This window comes from the organism of the source record quoted next, unplaced genomic scaffold, assembly GCF_019419815.1.
Source record: "Pyrus x bretschneideri cultivar Hongxiangsu unplaced genomic scaffold, Pyrus_bretschneideri_v1 Contig29, whole genome shotgun sequence".
Classification (NCBI taxonomy): Eukaryota; Viridiplantae; Streptophyta; class Magnoliopsida; order Rosales; family Rosaceae; genus Pyrus; species Pyrus x bretschneideri.
In genome coordinates, this window is record NW_025999601.1 from 4747127 (window position 1) to 4771949 (window position 24823).

The window sequence follows — 24823 nt, forward strand, 5'->3', positions numbered from 1 at the left end:
CAAATTTGGCCCTGCCCCGAACCTGCCTCGAATCAACAATACCCGCCTCGACCCGCGTGTCTTGTACCTATTTGCCCAGCCTAATTTGAATACCATATTAACAATATCTAAACAAATATTAATGATATATCAAATTGTTTAGATATTGTTAATATGGCATTCAAATTGCTTGGAAGTGAGAGGTCTTATGTTGGAATCTCGTGGATGATGAATTCGATACCAAATTAGGCTATCCATTGTGTGGCTTACCCTTCACCTTAGTGTAAAAATATTGATGTACTAAAAAAAAAAAAAAAAACAACATAAATATGAACAACTCTACCTGTTTTTTTTTTTTTTTTTTTTCAACGAAAAAAATGCATCATTTCCAGCGGAATTTGAATACAAAAATTCTAGATCACTGAACTTTTGGGCTTTGGAGTAGTGAGTTAGTGTAATTTTGTGGGTTTGTGATTAAGGAAAATGCGGACTACATTATCCAGCGATGTCCACCGCCATCGCTAGCCATCTCCGCTCTCTATCTTTGTCTCTATCTGTCTATCTCGAATTAGACGACTTGTGTTGAAAGTTCCCACATAACCCCCTTAAGAAACTCAATCATTGTAGAATTATCGCACATAATCCCTATATATAAACCTAACACCCTAATTTGGTGAATACCTCTAAAATGCCCCTCTTTACATTTGATCCTTGAAGAAAACAATTTAATTAAAAGATGGAAAATGGTAAAATAGTATGTTTGAATTAAAATTCAAACTAGAAGTAGAACAAACCCACGTAGAAGCAGTTGCTGCAAACTTAGTTTTATTTTTTTCAAATTATTTTAATTAAACACAATTTTAAATCAATTTATTTTTCAAATAAAGAAAAATACAAAAAAACAAGTTATAATTGAGCATTTAAAAGCAAGCTCTTACCATTTAATACAACGTTCTAGTGATATTCTTTTTCACTTATAAATGAGAGGTTTTAGGTTCGATTATCGTCAAAAGAGAATTTGAATCACATTATTGCTAGCCCATTATAAGGTTAAACACACTGCCTGTCGATTATGGTAGATAATATCATCTATTAAAAAACAAAAATAAAAAGCAAGCTCTTAGTTTGGATTCAAAGTCCAGCCCATCTTCACATAAGTCCAACGTTCTTATTTGCTCTCTCTGCCCAGCCCATACTTAAATAACATTCCAAACCATAAGCCGCCGGTTTTTGTTTTCCCCAAAACCCTACTCCTCAATGCCCATGCCCAAGCCCAAGCCCATGGGGACCCCGAAGAAGATCAGGAAGAAGCTAACTCCAGAAACCCAATTCCACTCCACCCTCACTCTCTTCTCCAAGCACAAAGACCTCCCCGCCGCTATCTCCCTCTACGAATCCGCCCTTTCTCAGAACACGCGCCTCAACCACAACCACTTCAACACCCTCCTCTACCTCTGCTCAAGCTCCGTCTCCGACTCCTCTCTCAAGCAGTTGGCTTTCGCATGTTCGATCACATGTTGTCCATCGGGATACTTCCGAACGAGGCCACCATCACTGCCGTGGCCAATGGCGTAGTCAGAAATTATTCGGTGGGTGGACTAAGTTAAAATTATTATTACGAAATTAAGTTTTTAATACTATGTTACCTATTATATAATATATAATGGGAAAAACTTCAATGTAGTATTTGAAGCAAGAATTTTATTCTATTTTTTTTAGATTTCTAACCTTTAAAAGTTTCAAGTAAATAAAATAAAGAACCATTTATGATATGAAAATTAATTTATTACTGTTAAATATAATATTGGTTAAAATGATACGTTTATTTAACATCTATTAGCTCTTATTATTTTTAAAAATAAGCTTATTAATAAATTTTTTTTCTTATCTTAATTATAACAATTAAAAATCATAAACTAGCATAAAAATTAATATTTTTAAACTCGAAGAACCAAACTCTCCCTATGCCAGGGGAGCTTGTACTTGGCTCTGCCCTTGGCCGTGGCCAGGCTGGCTGCGGCCAGGGCGACTGGGATTACACGTTTGGGCTGGTGAAGGGTATGGAGAAGTATAACATATTTCCGAAGTTGCGGAGTTACGACCCAGCATTGTTTTGCTTTTGCGAGAAATCGGAGGCGGAGAAGGCGTATGAGGTGGAGGAGCATATGGGTATGGTGGGGGTGAGCCTGGAGGAGCCAGAGATTGCGGCGTTATTGAAGGTGAGCGTGGAGACAGGAAATGGGGAGAGGGTTTATGGGTACTTGCATAAGTTGAGGAATGTCGGGAGGTGTGTTAGTGAATCAACGGCGAAGAACATTGAGGATTGGTTTTGTGGCGGAGCGGCTTGTGAGGTGGGTGAGGCGAATTGGGACTCGAGTCGGGTTAAAAAGTTGGTTTTGGGGAATGGAGGAGGGCGGCACGGGCAGGGGTGGATTGGGAAGGGCGGTTGGGATGTTAGGAGAGCCACTGTGGATTTGAGCAGCTGTCAATGTAGCTCTTGTGGCGAGCGTTTGGTTTGTGTTGACATTGATTGCGGGGAGACCGAGAGGTTTGCGTAGTCAGTTGCTGCTTTGGCGATGGAAAGGGTGGTTAAGTCGAATTTCAGTAAGTTCCAGGTGAGCCAAAGTCTTTCTATTTGTTTAATTTTCAATGTCTCATTTAGAACTTTAATAATTGTGTATGCAGATGTTTAATTGTTGATGGTGCTGTTTGTAATGAGGTCATAGATTCCATGGATTCAAATTTGAGGAATTGAGAGCAGAGTTTAAAATTCAATAGACATTGATGAAAATGTTATTGTTTGATGCTGGTTTCCCACATTATTTGTATAAAGGCTTTCTTGATTCGGATTTTGTAGGTTGAGATTTTAATGATAGAACTTGCAGGAACTGAGATGCTTTACAGTTTGAGTCTGTTAGGTTGACTCCTTATTAGAGGTAGAGTCATAGATTTAATACACCTGTAAATATATACGATGATCATGCAAGGCATTTATGTCTTTTTGACGAGTACAATCATAAAATAAAGAGCTTTATCTCTTCATATATTCCCGTCATATTGGGGTTAAGTTGCGTAAAGCATGAGTTCATTTACTTTGTTACTGGATTATGAAGATGCTTAAATAACAATACAAGTTTTGAAATGCATTCGCTTAACTTTTGATTACATATCTAACTATTAGAAGGAATGAACAATCAAAACCTCTGATTCCATGGATATGCTGCTGCATAATCTGTGGGGTGGTGATCTTTCATTTTTGGTTGTCTTGGTTTAATCTGTCCATGTCTGTTTTGTCTTGGAATGACAGAAACTAAAAATTTATGTGTCGAATTAAAGTTGTTGAGCCATGTACTATCTGTGTTCAATTTTCCTGGGCAAAATTACTTTGCGAACATATTTAATTCATCTTCCCACAAATACTTTAATAAAGGATTGGCTGGAGAAGCATGCTGAGTATGAAGCTATAGTGGATGGAGCTAATATTGGGCTTTACCAGCAGAATTTCGCAGATGGTGGATTCAGTCTTACTCAGGTTGTACATCTCAAAATGATGGTTTCTCTCCTTTTGCTTATGTCTCCTGTTGTTTCGTAGCCCCCTTAGGCACATGTAATCATGACACTATGTTTATGTTCTATAATAGAGCAGCTCGACGTTGTTGTAAAAGAATTGTACAATAGGAGTGGAGGGAAATGGCCACTTGTTGTCATGCATTCCGGGGGCTTGTGGAAAATCCTTACCACAGAAAATTGATTGAGGAGTGGATGGGTAAAGTCATTCTTTATGCCACACCGAGTGGTTCCAATGATGATTGGTATGAGCCTGCAATCCACTACTCACTGAATTTTATTAACAGTTTCCTGCATTTATGTTGAAGAAATATTACCTCATACAGTGCAATCTTTTGCAGTGCTCACTCAGAAAACACTTTACGTGGTCACATTCTCTTCTATAGTGGTTGTGTTCGTCATTTTAAACATCACGACTGTTATGCTATGAATCAGGTATTCGCTCTATGCTGTTGTGAAACTCAAATGCTTGCTTGTTACGAACAATGAAATGTGAGATCACATTTTAGAACTCCTAGGAAGCAGCTTCTTTCTCAAGTGGAAAGAGAGACACCAAGTACGTGTACTAGGACAACCTCAACTTCTTTCTAAATGTTATTGCATATGCTCTCAAACTTTATTGGCTTTTCATGTTTTATCTCATTCTCTTGTACAATCTCATCAACAAATCATTAGATATTTTCTATTTAGTTACCTATTCAGAATGGGTATGGAAGAATCCATATAGTTTGGCATGATATCAAACTATGTGTATTGTAATGCCTCTTGTTTTTGGCCTTATCGATACTGTGTAAAGGTACTGCCAAAGTCATCTGACACGATTCATTGAACAAGTCATAATTGGGATCAGGATCACTAGTACTCGATATGAACATAGAATGATATGATTCGATTGCTATTCCTATCTGTGCACAATCATCTGTTTCTCACTGCTTTTATATCTATATTTTCCAAGCAGGTTTGAGACAGGTTCTTCTAATTTATAGGTGAGCTACAGTTATTAGTAGTTATATTCTTGCATGTATGCTGAGATGTTTCTTCCTTTCCATTTCCTTCTCTACCTAGTGCAGCTGCCACACGCTTTGATTTGGATAAATCAAAGACAAATACTAAGTGAAGAGTTTTCTGCTCCCCAAATTTTACATTACCATCAGCCTCTAACGATTTACAAGCAAAATCATTGTCATTACATTGCATTTGTTGTTTCTTGATGTAATATAGAGAAAAGCGTATTAAACTTTATGTAGAAAAGTGCATAAAGTCAAACGAAATCAATCCAACTGATGTTTCTGCATATTTGGTTTTGGAAACTGATATTCACATACCCATTTTTACCTCCCACACACTCTTGTTCTTCAAATCATTCGATTTGACGGCCGAAAATTGAGTTGGGTGTATGAGAAGTAAAAATGGGTGTGTGGATACCACTACCCTTTGTTTTTTGCTGTGTTAGATGGTTTGTCAAATCTAGTTGATTGGTTTTTGGTTTATTTAAAATGTAAAACTGATCTATTCACTCATTGAATCTTTAATGCTAAAGTTCTCTTGCATCTTGTGTTTCAGGTTCGAAACACTTTTGTCAAAGGCAATGTGCAACTTCAGATGCTGCCCCCATATTCTTCAGTCATCCAGGTACCATTTTGAATTTCCCATTTTGGTTACTTCCGAAGGTAAAACTTGGTCCTTTGTTTTCACAAACATTCTAAAAAGTGAAAACAAAAATTAACCAAGTTTTACCTCCAGCCACCCACAACCATTCCAGGTCCCCAGATACCTTACAGGGAGAGACAGAGAGAGAGGTCGCATGAATTTGGTGGGAGGGAAGGGGAGAGGGTTTTTGTTTTTTGGGGGGGGGGGGGGGGGGAGGGGGGGAAGTTAAGATAGAGGTCCGTATGTGATTTTTTTTTGAAGCTTTTTAAACATTTTTAAAATTTTCAAATATCACTTTTCTAATAAAACTAATTTTTTATTTCAAGTCTACCAGAACTGAAAATCCAACAGAGCTAGGATGGAAGGACCAATTCTCCGCATTTTGTCAAATTCAAGTATGAAAATTAACGGACTTCTAATTCAAGGATGAAAACTAACGAATTTTTAATCAAGGACAAAATCTAAACTCTAATGAAAGTTCAGGGACCAATTCTGTAGTTTAGTCTTATTATTTATTTCAATTTTGGTCAAAGGTTTTGATGGGTAAATTGTACTATAAAGTTTTAAAAAGGGATTTTTTTTTTTTTTTTTTTGAAATTTCTTTTGAACTTACACCTTTTTCAATTTGTCATATGAACTAAAATTTTAAGTGATTTGTCATATAAATTGTTTGAAAGAATCAATTTGTCATCTCACACTAACGAAGTTAAATCTTCCATCCAAAATAAGTCACGTGCCTTGCACATACTTGTGTTTAGGGTTATTTTGAACTTTTGACCTCATTTTCACAAGTTTTTTTTTTAAAATTTTATACAAGGATATATTTACACTAGGAGGTGAAGGAATAAATTGGTTTCAGTCATTTGACCTTCATTTCACAAGTTCTCTACTTTTCTTTGGTACGAACCCAAAAATTTTGCCTAGTAAAAACAATGTCATGTTCGTTTCAGAAACTTATGGTGAACTCCTAAAAATGTACATTAGGCTCACTAACATGGAGTTTAACTAAGCTTTGAGAATTCAACGTTGTCCATCCTGTTCTTAAGAAAAGCTAGATGAAATGTCTGAAATAATCTTGAAGGGTTGTGGGGAGTTAGAAAGTTCGAAATAACCTTGAAACCAAGTCTTGCACAAGACTTATTTTGGATGTAAAATGATGCGTTACGAATGTGACACACAAATTAAACCCTATTTGTGACAATTGTAGTAATGATGTAAGTAGGGATCGTTCTAACCGGGGATTAACTAGGGGTGCTAAACACTTTAAACTGACTCAAATAAATAAAACTAACCTTTAAAACACTTAGCTCACTTAACAAAAACTCAAAACAAGTTCACAAGACTCCAAATACTTAAAAACACAAAATAAGATAGATTGTAATGACTAAGACTTAACAAAATATGGGGGGATTGTGTTTGGACGAAATTAAATTAGATGGCAGATTGTAAAGAAAACAGATTGTAAGACAAATTGTGATAGACCAATGGATGATGGAATATCTAAGGGGTTCTTCTCCACACATGAAATATATGCAACGTAAATCAATTTCCAGTTATCAATTCAATAAGTTATAAACCTCGACACTCCAAGTTAATTAGGTCCGCTTAAATTAACTTTCAGATTTCCCTAGAATCATTGAATTGGATGAATATGCATCGCAAACAAATTATTCCTAACAAGTTCTCTATATGAACAGCATGATAAAGATACAAGTTAGAATCATTACGTTCTTTGGAAATCATAAGCATCGACAAGACATTTGTAACTATGAAAAGCATGAAACTCTTGTCAGGAATCTACTTAACATGATCGTGACTAGCGACCTTCACTACTTGTGAATATAAATTCATAACGATTAGGTGAAACAAACTTATATCCTAGCACCAAATTCAAGCATGCAAATTAAGCGTGCACTCTCAATCAACATACAAGAATAAGTTCTAAATCAAACGGTTAAGCAAATTTTATTCACGACTTATGCAACGATAACTGGAAGTAATCAACTTATTTCACATATATAATCATGGTTTCGAATCCCCCCTAGCCAAGGGGGGTTTAGTTCCTCATACGTACAAGACAAAGATAAGTAAATTTAACAATTGAAATCAAGGAGAGGAAACACCTAAAAATTCAAGCAACTCAAACTTGAATTGTATGAATGTTTAAGCCCTCTTCTCCTCCTCTTTGTTGCGGTACAAGGGTTTGTTGTGAGTTTTGGGGGTTATGGATGGTGTAGAATGATGTGTTTAGGATAGGGATGGATGTAGGGGACGGCAAGGCTTATTTCTGGGCAGAAAATATGAAGAATGGTGAAGTATGGATGTGTTAGAGAGAGAGGATGAATTTCTGGCGTGAATGGTGAATGAATGGATGATAGTGTTGGTGTGTGTATTAATCCTCCCCTTTTGTGGCTGCAATGGATGTTTATTTATAGGTGGCTGAATGATTAAAGAGGGAATATGAATGGAATGACAGCTAGGGAGAGAATGTGGCTGCCATCATGAAGAGTGAATAGATGTGGCTGAATAATGAAATGGGAAAGCATGTGGCTGAATGGATTAAAGAGGGAATGATGATGGGAGAGCATGTGGGTGACAGCTAGGTTGGTTGGTGGCTGCAATGGTGAAGGGGGAAAACTGGAAATGGAAGGGGAATGCACGGCACAAAAGGGAGAGCATGTGCTGATGGTTTGAATAATGTCATGGTGGCTGAAATAATGGGAGTTAATGAATGTGACAGCTAGGGAATATGGAAGTGTGCAGCTGCAATATGAAAAGAATGACTAAATAATGCATGTAGGGTGCGGCTAAGGTTGGAAAGGTGTGGAAGATGGCTGGAATTAGGAAATGTTTAAATGTCCTAAAACTAAAAGAAACAAGGATCCCTTGCACGGCAAGGGATGATGATAAAGGGAAAGTTTGACATGGTGCACGGCAAGGAAGAGGAAAGGTCAAGGGACCTTTGTTTTGTGTCCTAGAATGCATATGAAGTCTTCAAAGTGTTTGGGACATAAGGTCAATTAGAATTTAGGAAATGTCACACCAAGATAGGAAACCCTGGGCTTAACTTTCCTACTTCAAGTAGGTAACCTTCTTTGACTAGGATTCCTCATTTGATTAGGAATCCTCTTCAATTTCGTCCATTCATTTTGCTCCAAACATAAGCTATCCATTCCAAGCCCAATTTTGCTCCAAAATGCTCCAAAATGCACCTTTTTGCTTCCTTAGCCATATGAACCTAAAAACACACGAAAATGGCATAAAGGACTAAAATAACTAAGGAAACACAACGTAAATGCACGAGAACAAGACAATTAAGTTGCATAAATATACTCCTATCAAATTCCCCCACACTTAACTTTTGCTAGTCCTCGAGCAAAACAAATAAACTAAACAAAACGAAACAAAACAAAACAAACAAAAGACAATCTAAACCTTCCAACGTTGCCTCAGGGATTTCCAATGCACATGACATGTTAAAAATTCATTATCTCCACAGATTTTAGTCATCTTCACACTTAAGTACATTCTTAATCATAGTCACCACATACTAGTTCACAATTAAGCATTTAAAACCATGTTTTGAATGTAGTAACATGCCTTAGAGAATTTGCTCAATTCCTTACAAGATATGGACTCAATTTTCACTCAGATTTTCTAACTACACACCCTAATCTAGTTATATGTGAGAAGATTGATGTAAACATGAAAACGAACACTCACATATATATATCACAAAGAAAGCAATTTCTGGAATTAATAAGCATGTTTAGATATGATTTCATGAATGAAATGCTACTACTTAGACGCGAGAACCAGTGACACCATATGCTCATACCAAATTCAAACTCCACAAATTGAAACACATAACACTCAAGATTTAAGTCAAGGGTTGTAATGGGGCTTGGGATATTGGTTAATAATGGAAGGATAGAGGAAAACAAAGGTTCTTAAAGCAATAGGAAGCAAAGTAATGAAATTGAGATTTAAAACTCACTTTAAAATCCAGAAATCAACTTTTAACACAAAGGGAAGATCTAAGCACACTCAGGGCCATATTCAACATTTTGGACCCTTTTTTCAACTACCACAAACATGTGAACTTATTTTCATTTATTTCACTCCTTTTTTCTTTCTTTTCACAACCTTTTCTTTCTTTTTCTTTTTCCACGAATTTTCTTTTTCTTTTTCTTTTTTTTTTTCTTTCCACCCGTGCCTATGGCACACTAATTCACATGAGAAATACTTCCCCCACACTTGTTTTCTGCCATACATTAATCAAAAGGAGTTCAATCTGAGTCATGCTTCACTATCTTTTAAGAACAAAGGTATGGATGGTCCTAGTCTAAGTTAGGTGAGGATAATGTGGGTTAACAAGGCTCAACGGGGTTAACTTAAACATATAATTAATTAGGATACACGGCAATTTGGCTTTGGTGGTGGTCACTACACAACTTTTTCTTGAATATGTGTTATGCAAATCAATAACATGCTTCGAATGAAATGGGCTTGAGTTCTAGCATTTGGAACTATATGATGAAACGCCTTCTAAGTAGTAACCAAGCAAAGAATAATGAGATCATGCAACGATTTTAGAAAACAAGAATGCACAGATTTTAACTCTCCAAATAACGTTTAGGCTCAAGTCTCACAAGGTTGTAGCGTTTGTTTGAGTTCCTACCTTCAAGCATGTTACAAAAACTAATTTTTCTTTTAGGATTGCATGTGAAGTCATACATTATAACCATAACCAAGCATATACCAAGAGTATATCAAACTTTTCTCCATGTTTATAACTCTTTCTTAATAATCATGCAATTAAAAACCAAATCTTCATCATTGTGTTGGAAGGTACCCTAAGACACAAACACACAAAAACGACTCAAAACACTCTTTTTAGGCTTTTCAAAACATGTTTTTCAAATTTTTATGTGATTTTTGGAGTTATAAAACAAAACACACTAAAACACTCTAAATCAGCTTAAAAACATTTTAAAACAGCAAGGAACAACACTTGAAGTTATGGGTGATAAAATCCAACGAATTTGCATCAACATACTTAGTTACCCCTCCACACTTCAATCAAACATTGTCTTTAATGTTTTAAGCCTAAAATCACACCAAACAAAAGTAAACACATAAACAGCAACTAAACATACTAAACGTGGCAGAATGTAAATAACAAAGAGAAGAGTTTAGGGACACAAATCTGGTTATGGAGTGTAAATTCCATCTTCTCCTTTGTGATTGCATTGGTGGTTTCAAAATTCAGACACATGGCAGGCAAGCACGAGGTGGAGGTGATGAACTATTTCTTTGTTCAATCTTTCCAATTCGTATTGAAGAGGGTTAGAGGATAACTCAGCATATGCAGTTGTTGCGTTTGCTGACGATCCACAAGATTGATTTTTCATTGTCACTCGTCTTAGCTGTTCTCCAAGCATATGTGGTCCCTTCTTTGGAAGTGTATCAACCGTTGAAGATGACTACTTGAGAGCAACGCTAGGTAAGCAACCAGGGAATAGATTCTAGGTAGTCGGTTTCAGATCGGAAGATTGACTCCAAGTGCCGGCTGATTGCTCTCTTTCACTTTGCCATGCGAGTAAGAAAAAGGACAAAAGAAAAGACAGGGACAGAGCATGATATGAGATACCTTTGCTTTCGCCCTTAATGATATGAGATACTTTTGCTTTTGAAGAAGCAGTGAATGAATCGGCACATATATTTGTTGCGCTTGTCTCCACATGCTTCGATCTACTTTTTCCTCTTGCCTCATCTGTACTCCAGGCATCTGGTATCTTCTTTGGGGGTTCATCAATGGTTGAAGATGAGTACTTGAGGGAAGAAGAAAACTGAGCATGTTGAGAGGTTTGGTTGCAGCTACATTCTCGGCCGAGAAGAAAAGTCATGCGTTTTTGGATGTATGCCTTGCCATGAATGTTGACGTATATAGGAATTGTAATGGCAAGTAGTAGTGCGGATGCGGCTTTGTCACCCACGCTTGTCGGCAAAAGTGTGTAGTTGGGATAATTACCTCCACGCGTTTTCAACTTTGTCAGAGATCTTTTGGCAAAGTTGCACGCGTTATCTGAAAAACCGAGATTGCGGCTTTGTCACCCACGCTTGTCGGCAAAAGTGTGTAGTTGGGATAATGACCTCCGCGCGTTTTCAACTTTGTCAGAGATCTTTTGACAAAGTTGCACGCGTTATCTGAAAAGTCGAGATTGTGTCTGAAGAGTGTTGATTAACTTTACGCAGGAAAATCCGGCTTTTAAGATTTGAAGAGTGGTGTCTCTTCAATTTTTTTTTTTTGAATCGGTGGTTGTGTCGCCTCTCCTTTTATAGAGGTATCGATCACCTCTAACATGCACACTTTGAAGATTGCCCATTCGTGAAAATCGTCTCCGGCCCTTTGAGATTTTACTCCATCCAACCTTTCTCTTTTAACATCTTAAAAAATGGCTAACCCATCTAACATTTGCTTAGATTTGAGTCTCAGCAGTGATCCGGTTGCGCCGCGTCAGGGTAATGTATGGTGCCCGTCTTTCTTATCTTCTAATGGCCCTCTTACAGGTGAAGACTTCGTGATGAATGATGCAACAACAGCTACGATAGTAGCTAGGAACTTCCTCACTCCTAAAGATAGTAGGCTGTTTTCAGGACGGTCCAATGAGTTGGCCGTTCAAGAGTCCCTAGCTCTCAGTGTTCGGTGTGCGGGCTCTGTGTCCAACATGGGCCAACGCCTACTTGCTCGATCTCGTCAAGTTGAATCATTGATGGCAAAGGTGGAAAATCTTAAGTAAGAGATCAAACAGCTTAAGCACGAGAATAGAGGTTTGCACGTGCTTGCAAATAATTATTCGACAAGCATAAAGAGGAAGCTTGATCAGCTGCAAGAATCTGAAGGTCGAATTCAAAGTGACTGTCAAATGCTTGCGGCTTTCTTCCAGAGGCACCTTTTTCCTGCGTCATCTAGCGTTCCACCAAGTATTGAGGCCTCGAATGATCTATCTTCGATGCCTCCCGCTCCTGGAGTTTTGCCAAGTAGTAGGGCTTCACGTAAACAACCTTTGTGACTGCTCCATCTTTTTTTTTTTTTTTTTTTTTTTTTTTTTTGTACGTACTTGTAATTTCTCAGAGATCAATGGACATACTTTATTTTATTCAGTGTATTGGGTTGCCTCCCAAGTAGAGCTTTTTTTTACGTCTTGCAGCCGGACGAGACCTTCTTTTCTCACTTAGGACCCACAACATGCAATGGGATCTCCTCCACAACATGCTCAACAAAGTTCTCGTAGTACGGCTCAATGAATGGGAGGGGATAGTGATCCTCCCTGATTTTGGTGGTTGGGTTCCTAAAATCCATATAAATGCTCCCACCACGTTAAAGCTGATTAGGTACCTACACCAAAGAAGGTAAAAACCTATTAGTTGAAATGAGAATCAGAATTGAGATTGGAGACTTACTAGGATGTTGTGGCAATGCCCCAAGGGCAGCCACCTTCTCGCTAATTTTAGCACACGGCACGGACATTTGGATGTTTTTAGGGTAGTGGCATGCTCGTTGTGCTCCAATCCAATTCCTTCCTCGATGGTGATTCTAGATGCATCCTTCTTGATTTGTGCGGATCCTTTCGGCCCTATGTCCTTATGCACATCTATGACAAAACAAGAATGAACATCATTAGTATTCTTAATAGATTCAGAAACTTTAAAGTTAATCGTATCACCACCAAACTCCATAGTTAAGGCTCCCTTGGCCACATCAATCTTGGTGTGGGCTGTTTTCATGAAAGGTCGTCCAAGTAAGAGTGGCGATGGTGGAGAGTGGGTTGAATCATCCATGTCAAGCACATAGAAATCTGCAGGAAAAATCAAGTGGTCTACCTGCACCAAAACATCTTCCAAAACTCCTCTCGGGTATGCATTAGATCGATCGGCTAATTGTATAATAACCCCATCATTTTTAAGCTCTCCTAGATTCATAGATGCATAAACAGAGTATGGCATGACATTAATTGATGCACCTAAATCTAGCATAGCATGTTCGAACTTTGTATTACCAATTACACAAGGGATAGTGAAACTACCTGGATCTTTGCATTTAGGTGGCAGCTTTCTTTGCAATATGGCAGAGACATTCTCACTTACATGTACCACCTCTTTTTCCCGAATCCGTTTCCTTGTTGTACAAATCTTTTTCAAAAACTTCGCATACTTCGGAATTTGCTTTATTGTATCAATGAGCGGGATATTGACATGCACCTTCCTAAACGTCTCCAGGATGTCTTTTTCATCATCCTCTATCTTGGCTTGCATAAACCTGCTAGGAAAGGGCACATTTGGTGGAATCACATTAGAAACAATTGAGTTTGGACCTACCTTACATTTATTGGACGGCCTAGGAGCTTGAAGTGGTTGCGGCAAGGGTTGCTCCACCCTTGCCGTGGCTTTGCCCTTCCTCTCTTCCTCTTGCAACAACTTTTCCTCCTCGTCTTGGCTTGATTTTGGTGGTTGTGAGGTGGTTCCAACTTCCTTGCCACTTCTTAAAGTGATTGCATTGACGGTTTCAAAGCCACCCTTTGGATTGACCACCGTAGTGCTTGGTAACTTACCATTTTCACGAAATTGTCCCAAAAATTCGGCCATTTGCTTCTTTAGCTCATTAACCTCCTTTGCTTGGTTCTGCATTCCCTGTGCCATTGTGGTTAATAATTGATATGTTTTATCATCATTCATAGACGTACCTGAGTTGGTTTGGGATGATTGTGCTTAAGGAGGTGGTTGTGGTGCCATTGGCCTTGGAAAGAAACCCGGGGGTTGTCAGAATCCACTTTGTTGGGCAGGTTGTTGTGCATCTCTCCATCTGAAATTTGGGTGGTCACGCCATCCTTGATTGTAAGTATTGGAGAAAGGATCACCCCTTGGTTGGTTGTGATTCCCATAACCCACGGCATTGGCAGATTCCCACCCTCCATTCTCAATTAATTGAGGGCATTGATCAGATTGGTGTCCTTGAATGGAGCATACACCACAGATTGTAGCTTCTTGCGCTTTGGGGCCTTCAACAAACTGCGACAACATAGACGTAAGGTTAGCCATTTGGGATTGTAACTCAGAAATAGAACTTACCTCATTTACATGATGTGGCCGTGGGGTGTCTCTCTGCCCAACACCTTCATATTGTTGTGCATTGAGTGCTCGATTAGCAATGAGAGTTTTGGCATCCCTGTGTGTCTTGTTCACTAGAGCTCCTCCCGCGGATGCATCCAACATTTGTCGTTCAAGTGGTAAAAGACCTTCGTAAAAATATTGAAGAAGTAGCTCCTCCTTCATTTGGTGCTGTGGACATGAAGCAACAAGAGTTTTAAAACGTTCATAATAAGTTGGAAAAGATTCACCTTGGCTTTGTTGAATTCCACTAATCTTCTTGCGAAGAAGAATGACTCGTGATGTCGGAAAGAATTTCTCCAAGAAGGCTCCCTTCATACTCTCCCATGATGTGACAGTTCCGAGAGCCAACTCATACAACCAATCATTGGCCTTCTCCAACAAAGAAAAAGGAAAAGCCTTCATCTTCAATATGTTGCTGTCCACATTCACCGGTGTCATACTTGAGCATACTACTTCGAACTCCTTTAAATGCTTATTGGGGTCCTCCATTGATAACCCATGGAACTTGGGTATATGATGTAGCAAACTGGACTTCAACTCAAACTCATCGGTCTTCTCAGAGGCTGCCCTAGGGTATTGGATGCAAAGAGGGGCTGCATTGGCCAAACCCGAGGTAGAAAGCTCCTTGATGGTTCAATTGTCCGCTGCCATGGTTGGTACTTCCTCTTCAAACCTTGCCGTGGCCTCCTCTTCAACCTTAACAAGAAATTGCAAGAGTCTAATCTTCCTAGTCGCGAACCTGAAGTAGAAAAGCAAGAAGTTGAGGTTGAAGAGGAGGCCACGGCAAGGTTTGAAGAGGAAGTACCAACCATGGCAGCGGACAATCGAACCATCAAGGAGCTTTCTGCCTCGGGTTTGGCCAATGCAGCCCCTCTTTGCATCCAATACCCTAGGGCAGCCCCTGAGAAGACCGATGAGTTTGAGTTGAAGTCCAGTTTGCTACATCATATACCCAAGTTCCATGGGTTATCAATGGAGGACCCCAATAAGCATTTAAAGGAGTTTGAAGTAGTATGCTCAAGTATGACACCGGTGAATGTGGACAGCAACATATTGAAGATGAAGGCTTTTCCTTTTTCTTTGTTGGAGAATGCCAATGATTGGTTGTATGAGTTGGCTCCCGGAACTGTCACATCATGGGAGAGTATGAAGCGAGCCTTCTTGGAGAAGTTCTTTCCAACATCACGAGTCATTCTTCTTCGAAAGAAGATTAATGGAATTCAACAAAGCCAAGGTGAATCTTTTCCAACTTATTATGAACGTTTTAAAACTCTTGTTGCTTCATGTCCACAGCACCAAATGAAGGAAGAGCTACTTCTTCAATATTTTTACGAAGGTCTTTTACCACTTGAACGGCAAATGTTGGATGCATCTGCGGGAGGAGCTTTAGTGGACAAGACACCCAGGGATGCCAAAACTCTCATTGCTAATCGAGCACTCAATGCACAACAATATGAAGGTGTTGGGCAGAGAGACACCCCACGGCCACATCATGTAAATGAGGTAAGTTCTATTTCTGAGTTACAATCCCAAATGGCTAACCTTACGTCTATGTTGTCGCAGTTTATTGAAGGCCCCAAAGCGCAATGAGCTACGATCTGTGGTGTATGCTCCATTCAAGGACACCAATCTAATCAATGCCCTCAATTAATTGAGAATGAAGGGTGGGAATCTGCCAATGCCGTGGGTTATGGGAATCAAAACCAACCAAGGGGTGATCCTTTCTCCAATACTTACAATCAAGGATGGCGTGACCACCCAAATTTCAGATGGAGAGATGCACAACAACCTGCCCAACAAAGTGGATTCTGACAACCCCCGGGTTTCTTTCCAAGGCCAATGGCACCACAACCGCCTCCTTAAGCACAATCATCCCAAACCAACTCAGGTACGTCTATGAATGATGATAAAACATATCAATTATTAACCACAATGGCACAGGGAATGCAGAACCAAGCAAAGGAGGTTAATGAGCTAAAGAAGCAAATGGCCGAATTTTTGGGACAATTTCGTGAAAATGGTAAATTACCAAGCACTACGGTGGTCAATCCAAAGGGTGGCTTTGAAACCGCCAATGCAATCACCTTAAGAAGTGGCAAGGAAGTTGAAACCACGAAAATCAAGCCAAGACGAGGAGGAAAAGCTGTTGCAAGAGGAAGAGAGGAAGGGCAAAGCCACGGCAAGGGTGGAGCAACCCTTGCCGCAACCACTTCAAACTCCTAGGCCGTCCAACAAATGTAAGGTAGGTCCAAACTCAATTGTTTCTAATGTGATTCCACCAAATGTGCCCTTTCCTAGTAGGTTTATGCAAGCCAAGATAGAGGAGGATGAAAAAGACATCCTGGAGACGTTTAGGAAGGTGCATGTCAATATCCCGCTCCTTGATGCAATAAAGCAAATTCTGAAGTATGCGAAGTTTTTGAAAAAGATTTGTACAACAAGGAAACGGATTTGGGAAAAAGAGGTGGTACATGTAAGTGAGAATGTCTCTGCCATATTGCAAAGAAAGCTGCTACCTAAATGCAAAGATCCAGGTAGTTTCACTATCTCTTGTGTAATTGGTAATACAAAGTTCGAACATGCTATGCTAGATTTAGGTGCATCAATTAATGTCATGCCATACTCTGTTTATACATTTATGAATCTAGGAGAGCTTAAAAATGATGGGATTATTAAACAATTAGCCGATCGATCTAATGTATACCCGAGAGGAGTTTTGGAAGATGTTTTGGTGCAGGTAGACCACTTGATTTTTCCTGCAGATTTCTATGTGCTTTGTTGAAAAAACCCGCACACCGGACCTTGTTCTTTGATGTAACCAACGGCAATAGACTAAACTAGCAAATATAGAAAACTTAGAAACACACAAGAATTATACTGGTTCGGCAGAACTTATGCCTACGTCCAGTTGTGATTTCCCTAGGTAGAGAAATCACCGCTTCTTTGATTAATAATAGAGATTACAGAACTTATGCAAACCCTAGAACTAATCTCAAAACTCTCTGCTGTTTGGCTGTTTTCTCTCTACAGAAAATCAGCCTTGCCGCACCCTATTTATAGATATAGGGTTAGCTTACATGTCCTTTACAGATTATAATTCCTATTCTAAGTGGAATAGGAAATTAGACTTCCTTTCCAATTCCAAATAGACTTCTAGGATTTCTAATCTAAATTGAATAAGGAAACTAAGATTCTTTCCTAGCCCTTTTAGGAGAAGAATTGGTGCACCCTTTTCCCTAAAACAATCCTAAACAGAAAAGGACACAAATTGACGAGCCAAAAACTAACATGCTTGACATGGATGATTCAACCCACTCTCCACCATCGCCACTCTTACTTGGACGACCTTTCATGAAAACAGCCCACACCAAGATTGATGTGGCCAAGGGAGCCTTAACTATGGAGTTTGGTGGTGATACGATTAACTTTAAAGTTTCTGAATCTATTAAGAATACTAATGATGTTCATTCTTGTTTTTTCATAGATGTGCATAAGGACATAGGGCCGAAAGGATCCGCACAAATCAAGAAGGATGCATCTAGAATCACCATCGAGGAAGGAATTGGATTGGAGCAAAACGAGCATGCCACTACCCTACCATCACACATCCATTCCTCCATACAAATACCACCCCAAAACCTGTCCTTAGACCTTGTGCCGCAACAAAGAGGAGGAGAAGAGGGCCTAAATGTTCATACAATTCAAGTTTGAGTTGCTGGAATTTTTAGGTGTTTCCTCTCCTTGATTTCAATGGTTAAATTTACTTATCTTTGTCTTGTACGTATGAGGAACTAAACCCCCCTTGGCTAGGGGGGATTCGAAATCATGATTATATATGTGAAATAAGTTGATTACTTCCAGTTATCGTTGCATAAGTCGTGAATACAATTTGCTTAACCGTTTGATTTAGAACTTATTCTTGTATGTTGATTGAGAGTACACGCTTAATTTGCATGCTTGAATTTGGTGCTAGGATATAAGTTTGTTTCACCTAATCGTTATGAATTTATATTCACAAGTAGTGAAGGTCGCTAGTCACGATCATGTTAAGTAGATTCCTGGCAAGAGTTTCATGCTTTTCATAGTTACAAATGCCTTGTCGATGCTTATGATCTCCAAAGAACGTAATGATTCTAGCTTGTATCTTTATCATGCTGTTCATATAGAGAACTTGTTAGGAATAATTTGTTTGCGATGCATATTCATCCAATTCAATGATTCTAGGGAAATCTGAAGGTTAATTTAAGCGGACCTAATTAACTTGGAGTGTCGAGGTTCATAACTTATTGAATTGATAACTGGAAATTGATTTACGTTGCATATATTTCATGTGTGGAGAAGAACCCCTTAGCTATTCCATCATCCATTAGTCTATCACAATTTGTCTTACAATCTGTTTTCTTTACAATCTGTCCATTTAATTAATTTCGTCCAAACACAATCCCCCTATATTTTGTTAAGTCTTAGTCATTACAATCTATCTTATTTTGTGTTTTTAAGTATTTGAAGTCTTGTGGACTTGTTTTGAGTTTTTGTTAAGTGAGTTAAGTGTTTTAAAGGTTAGTTTTATTTATTTAATTGGTCCTTCGGTTAAAGTTTCTGTCAAAATATAATTTTTTTTATTATGGAAATTCTAATAAACATTCTAAAAAGTGAAAACTTGGTCCTTCGGTTAAAGTTTCACTTCCTAAGGTAAAACTTGGTCCTTTGTTTTCACAAACATTCTAAAAAGTGAAAACAAAAATTAACCAAGTTTTACCTCCAGCCACCCACAACCATTCCAGGTCCCCAGATACCTTACAGGGAGAGACAGAGAGAGGTCGCATGAATTTGGTGGGAGGGAAGGGGAGAGGGTTTTTGTTTTTGCGCGGGGGGGGGGGGGGGGGAAGTTAAGATAGAGGTCCGTATGTGATTTTATTTTTAAACATTTTTAAAATTTTCAAATATCACTTTTCTAATAAAACTAATTTTTTATTTCAAGTCTACCAGAACTGAAAATCCAACAGAGCTAGGATGGAAGAACCAATTCTCCGCATTTTGTCAAATTCAAGTATGAAAATTAACGGACTTCTAATTCAAGGATGAAAACTAACGAATTTTTAATCAAGGACAAAATCTAAACTCTAATGAAAGTTCAGGGACCAATTCTGTAGTTTAGTCTTATTATTTATTTCAATTTTGGTCAAAGGTTTTGATGGGTAAATTGTACTATAAAGTTTTAAAAAGGGATTTTTTTTTTTTTTTTTTTGAAATTTCTTTTGAACTTATACCTTTTTCAATTTGTCATATGACTAAAATTTTAAGTGATTTGTCATATAAATTGTTTGAAAAGAATCAATTTGTCATCTCACACTAACGAAGTTAAATCTTCCATCCAAAATAAGTCACGTGCCTTGCACATACTTGTGTTTAGGGTTATTTTGAACTTTTGACCTCATTTTCACAAGTTTTTTTTTTTAAATTTTATACAAGGATATATTTACACTAGGAGGTGAAGGAATAAATTGGTTTCAGTCATTTGACCTTCGTTTCACAAGTTCTCTAATTTTCTTTGGTACGAACCCAAAAATTTTGCCTAGTAAAAACAATGTCATGTTCGTTTCAGAAACTTATGGTGAACTCCTAAAAATGTACATTAGGCTCATTAACATGGAGTTTAACTAAGCTTTGAGAATTCAACGTTGTCCATCCTGTTCTTAAGAAAAGCTAGATGAAATGTCTGAAATAATCTTGAAGGGTTGTGGGGAGTTAGAAAGTTCGAAATAACCTTGAAACCAAGTCTTGCACAAGACTTATTTTGGATGTAAAACTTAATGGAGTTAGGGTGAGATGACCAATTAATGATTTTGGAAAGTTGATATGACAAATCTCTTAAATTTTAGTTTATATGACAAATTAAAAAAAGGCATATAAGTTCATATGACGTTTTAAAATTTTCCCTTTCAGAAAATTTGCTATGTTGGAAATTTGGGGTCCAAATAGGACTGCCATACTTGCTCAGACAGGAAATTAATGGAAAATAAACTGAGGATTATGGAAATAAATGAGTAATGAAATACACAAGATTTTATTGATTGTAAATTTAGTAATGAAATACACAAGATTTTATTGATTGTAAATTTAAGACAAATCATTCAGGATACAAACACTTGTATGGGCAAAACCTAAAATCTAAAGTATGCCGTACAATTTTGAGTGATTCCTTTAGCTACTGCTTTTCATGCATGCATATAGATGCTCACCTTGCATTAAATATATTGCTTCTAATTTTCACATTTCTAGGTTTATAGTCTTTGTCATGCTGATGCGATGACCATCTTTTATGCTCAAGCTTGAGGGCAATAGTTTTTTTGTAAATCATGCTAGTTTATGTTTCTAACTAAGATTCTATTAGGTTATTATGAATTTATTATGTGAATTGGAGAAATAATAATTATAGTTAAATATTTGATTGCTTGGCATGCTTGCTTAATTGTTTTACAAAGTATTGTACTACACACACAATACACACGCACGCACACGCACGCACACACACACACCAATGTTTTAAAAGGCTTGCCTCAGGGTGTGCCTAGACGTCCTTTGAGGCTAGGCGTGAGGGTTGCCGCCTCTGTTTTGAGGGAGTGGGCGGAAGGCGTCGCCGGAGCCACCTAGGCATGCCTCAGGGGATTTTTTTTTTTTTTTTACTCCCAAACCCAAATTTTGGGTAGGGTTTTAAATGCCTTGTACCTCTTCTTTGCACTATCGTCTCTCTGCCTTTCTTTTTCTGTTTTTTATTTTTTTATATAATGGATGTGTGTGCTGTCTATGTGCATTGTTCTATATGTGCTCATTGTGCCTTTCATCCTCTATTATATATATATATATATAATATAATATATGTATATATATGTGTATATATATTTATAATATATGTGTGCTCAGGGTGATTATTGATTAATAATCTTTTTTTTTTTTTAATATAATATGTGTACGCTCAGTATATATATTAAAAAATTTAGGTTCCGTGAGGCTTCGCCTCACGCCTAGGTTGGGCTATCCCTCGGACACCTTGTCCACACCTCACGCTTTTAATACATTGACACACACACACACCTATATAAATATTAAGTTTTCTAATAATTTTAGGTACCGTGATGCGATACACCTTGAGGCTATCGCCTAGGCAACGCTATCCATTAAATGCCTCCGCTACGCCTTCGCCTTTTAAACCGTTGTTGAACTTTGCTATAGATAGATTATGACCCCTAAGTTGCCCCTCAATTGTCACCTTAATCAGTAAACTCGGTTTTGATATGCCATTTTATTCTGGGCCACTTTGAGTGCTTAATGTTTGGTTTAAATGGTCTCAAATTAAATCTCAGTTGCGTTATAAAATGATGATAATCTTCATGAGTGGATGATTGCTTTAAATGTTTGAAGACAGAGCATGGCCTATTGGTGCATAATTCTTAGTCTGTGTTGGTGATTAGCTGTCCCCTTAAATGTGTTACAGGAATCCGAAAATGGATCATGGCATGTGCCCATAGCAAATGAAAGCTGTCAGGAGCCTGCAAGAACCTGGCTCTGTATTACACGGCCAAGTGTATCTAAAGCTTGTGGTGAACTCTCACAGAATTTGGCATCTTCTCAGAACGGTGTTATTTGCGACAACCATGAGTTACTAAGATCATGCACATCAGAGTCTGTTGCCAGTCACCGTGATAAAACCATATTTGTGACAGGTAAAAGAAAAGAGAGGTCACCATCTCCTTCCCGTATAAATATTTCTCCTGCCTAGGTACTGTTTGCAGGAGGCCTTCATTTTCCGGCTTGCTGTGGAGATGATAACGTCTGTAAATGGTTGTGGCTGAGTAATGCGCTAGGACAATCAAGATGGAATGCTGTAAGGTGAAACGACCTGCATCTGAGGTTTTGAGCCCAGTTTCCCTTCTATGAGTAGTATCTTTGAGGTTGGACTGTATCTCAAACATACTGCAAGTTCCATCTTCCTACAAAGACTAGTTGATGTCGGCTTATTATTGAAAGTCGACTTTAGCAGTGAAAGGAAAGATGAACTGAAGCTGGCCGGCGGTGAAGCTTGAATATTGAGTAAGGATTATTTTTGTTCAAGTTTAACGTTTATTTAGTCCTTTTTCCTCTGCCAAAATAAGAAGAAAAGAAAAACTAGGGGATTCTGTTGTAAGATCAGCTTGTTTCCCGACAATACATTTGAAATTCTACGGTTTTTGCGTGTTGAGTGGTAATTGTGTAGGTTAATTAATCTCTCCTCTAATGTCACTTCTATATATTATATGCTCTTCTTTGGCAATTTCTTATACACTTCAATATTATATGCTTTTCGTTTCTTCATTTGATTAAGGTTGTCATGATTTCAGTTTAACTGAAATCTGTTGGATAATTGTTGGATGACAACGATTTTGGATTTAGTGTTTTTGGCCGAGTTAAGTCCCACAAGGTTATTTTGTTGTCCCCAAAAAAAAACAAAAAGAAAAAGTTCCACAAGGTGATTTAGAAAATTGGATCATTGAGTGATGTGAAAGATGAGGGGGAGAAATGAAAATGTTATACGAGAAGGTCAAAACGACGAAGTTGCTAGCATTCATAACTTATGTAGTCTCCTTCAATTCAGTTGATGAAATGGGTAAAGCGAGACACAAAAGAAAAGTACGGAGGATAAAGTGAGACATAGCAAACTGTACAAGTGAAGTGTGATTTTGTGTACCGGGGATGGTTAAAAATACGGCTTTATTTATAATTGGAAGTGAGTTATGTAATTTCTTTTAGGTTTTTGCTCTTATTTATAAATTATGTAGTTTTAACTCCTTTATTTATTCAATCTATCGGTTAAAAAGGAGTGAGCTTAAAAAGTCAAAGGGAGGGTGCATAAATCACTATCCAATTATATCTGCTAAGGAGGACTTTCATAAAATAAGTTTACTATTACGTAGTGTTTCAGTTTAATAATGCATTGAGGATGTATAATTATCGTGTTAAACTTGTTTCATGTATGTTATCTTTTTAGACAATAGTACTGGTAGGCATGCGTTATGGCCGTCATATATAAATGGGGGAGTTAGTAGTTGGAACTCACCATTTTTTCTCCATTTACTTTGTCTGAAAACCCACCATTGCCCGTGGTCTGCAGATTGCAAGGCCGAAGGTATGCGCGTTAGATACCGTTACCATGTGTTATCCATATTTTTGGTTGTTGACAAGTTAACCGACCAATCAAACAAAAAAGTTGATATTTTATTTTTCGCAGTCAAGGGGATTTCAAAACAAGTGATATGAGAGACTTGTAACTAAAAAGAACAATTTATTTAAACTTTTTAGTTAAAATGGTTTTCGAGATTTACATACTCTTTATTTTGATCATCGAGATTTAAAATAGACAGAAATGGTTCCTAAGATTATCTTCCGTCAATCGTTTTGATTCTTTTGTGGAAAATCTTCGTTAAATTGAAGAAACCACCAATTCAAGAGAGGTTGATTTGAAAAAATGATAATTGATTTAAATGATTTTTTTTTAATAAAGATTGAAAGATTAAACAATTTTGATTATGGATATATAGTGAAAATAAGTCGTTCACAGCGGTAGAACCATGAATTCCCAATGAAAGTTAGGTACGTGCCTAAACTACGGGGGCTGCCATAATGTGTAATGTAGTGATAATTATTTACACTTTGTTGAAAAAAATTCATGATTATATATGTATATGTTAAAACCCCTTTAAAGTTGTACACTTAGGATCAAATTAATATCATAACTTTAGGGTGGTTATTAAAAAATATTATACATTGACTTGTTCATTCTTAATGTTTGTTGTATTTCTTAAATAAGATTCCTTAAGTGCCAAGTATTGTGGATGCATGTTTCTCTAAAATGAGATTAAGAAAACAATAACTTATTACATAAATACATAATGGAAATATTATTTAGGGAGACTTTGGATGTGTTTCCTAGCTATCAATATTCTTCGACTGAAATCTTGTTGATTTTCAGTTTTTTATCAAAGTCTCCGATATTAATATAATAATGTATCTTTATGTTGGCTATTATATTTCTAAATTAAAAATTGAAGTTTGTAGTTATAGTTGTTTATATTAATGAGATTTTAAATAAAACCTATTGTCTTCTTTGATGGGAAAACCGAACTTCTTTGAATGAAAGTTAGGTACATGCCTAAATTACGGGGGTTGCCATAATGTATAATATAGTGATAATTATTTACACTTTATTAAAAAAAAATTCATGATTATATATGTATATATTAAAACCCTTTTAAAGTTGTACAATTAAGATCAAATTAATATCATAACTTTAGGGTGGTTATTACTTAGTAAGTGGTAGTTAAAAAAATATTATACATTGACTTGTTCATTCTTAATGTTTGTTGTATTTCTTTAAATAAGATTCCTTAAGCGCCAAGTATTGTGGATGCATGTTTCT

The 24823-nt window shown here is 37.5% G+C and overlaps 1 pseudogene; it reads left to right on the forward strand.

Moving 5' to 3' along the window:
* The first annotated feature begins 1204 nt into the window (after positions 1-1204).
* On the forward strand, positions 1205-22681 carry LOC103931002 (annotated as a pseudogene).
* Positions 22682-24823: the final 2142 nt, after the last annotated feature.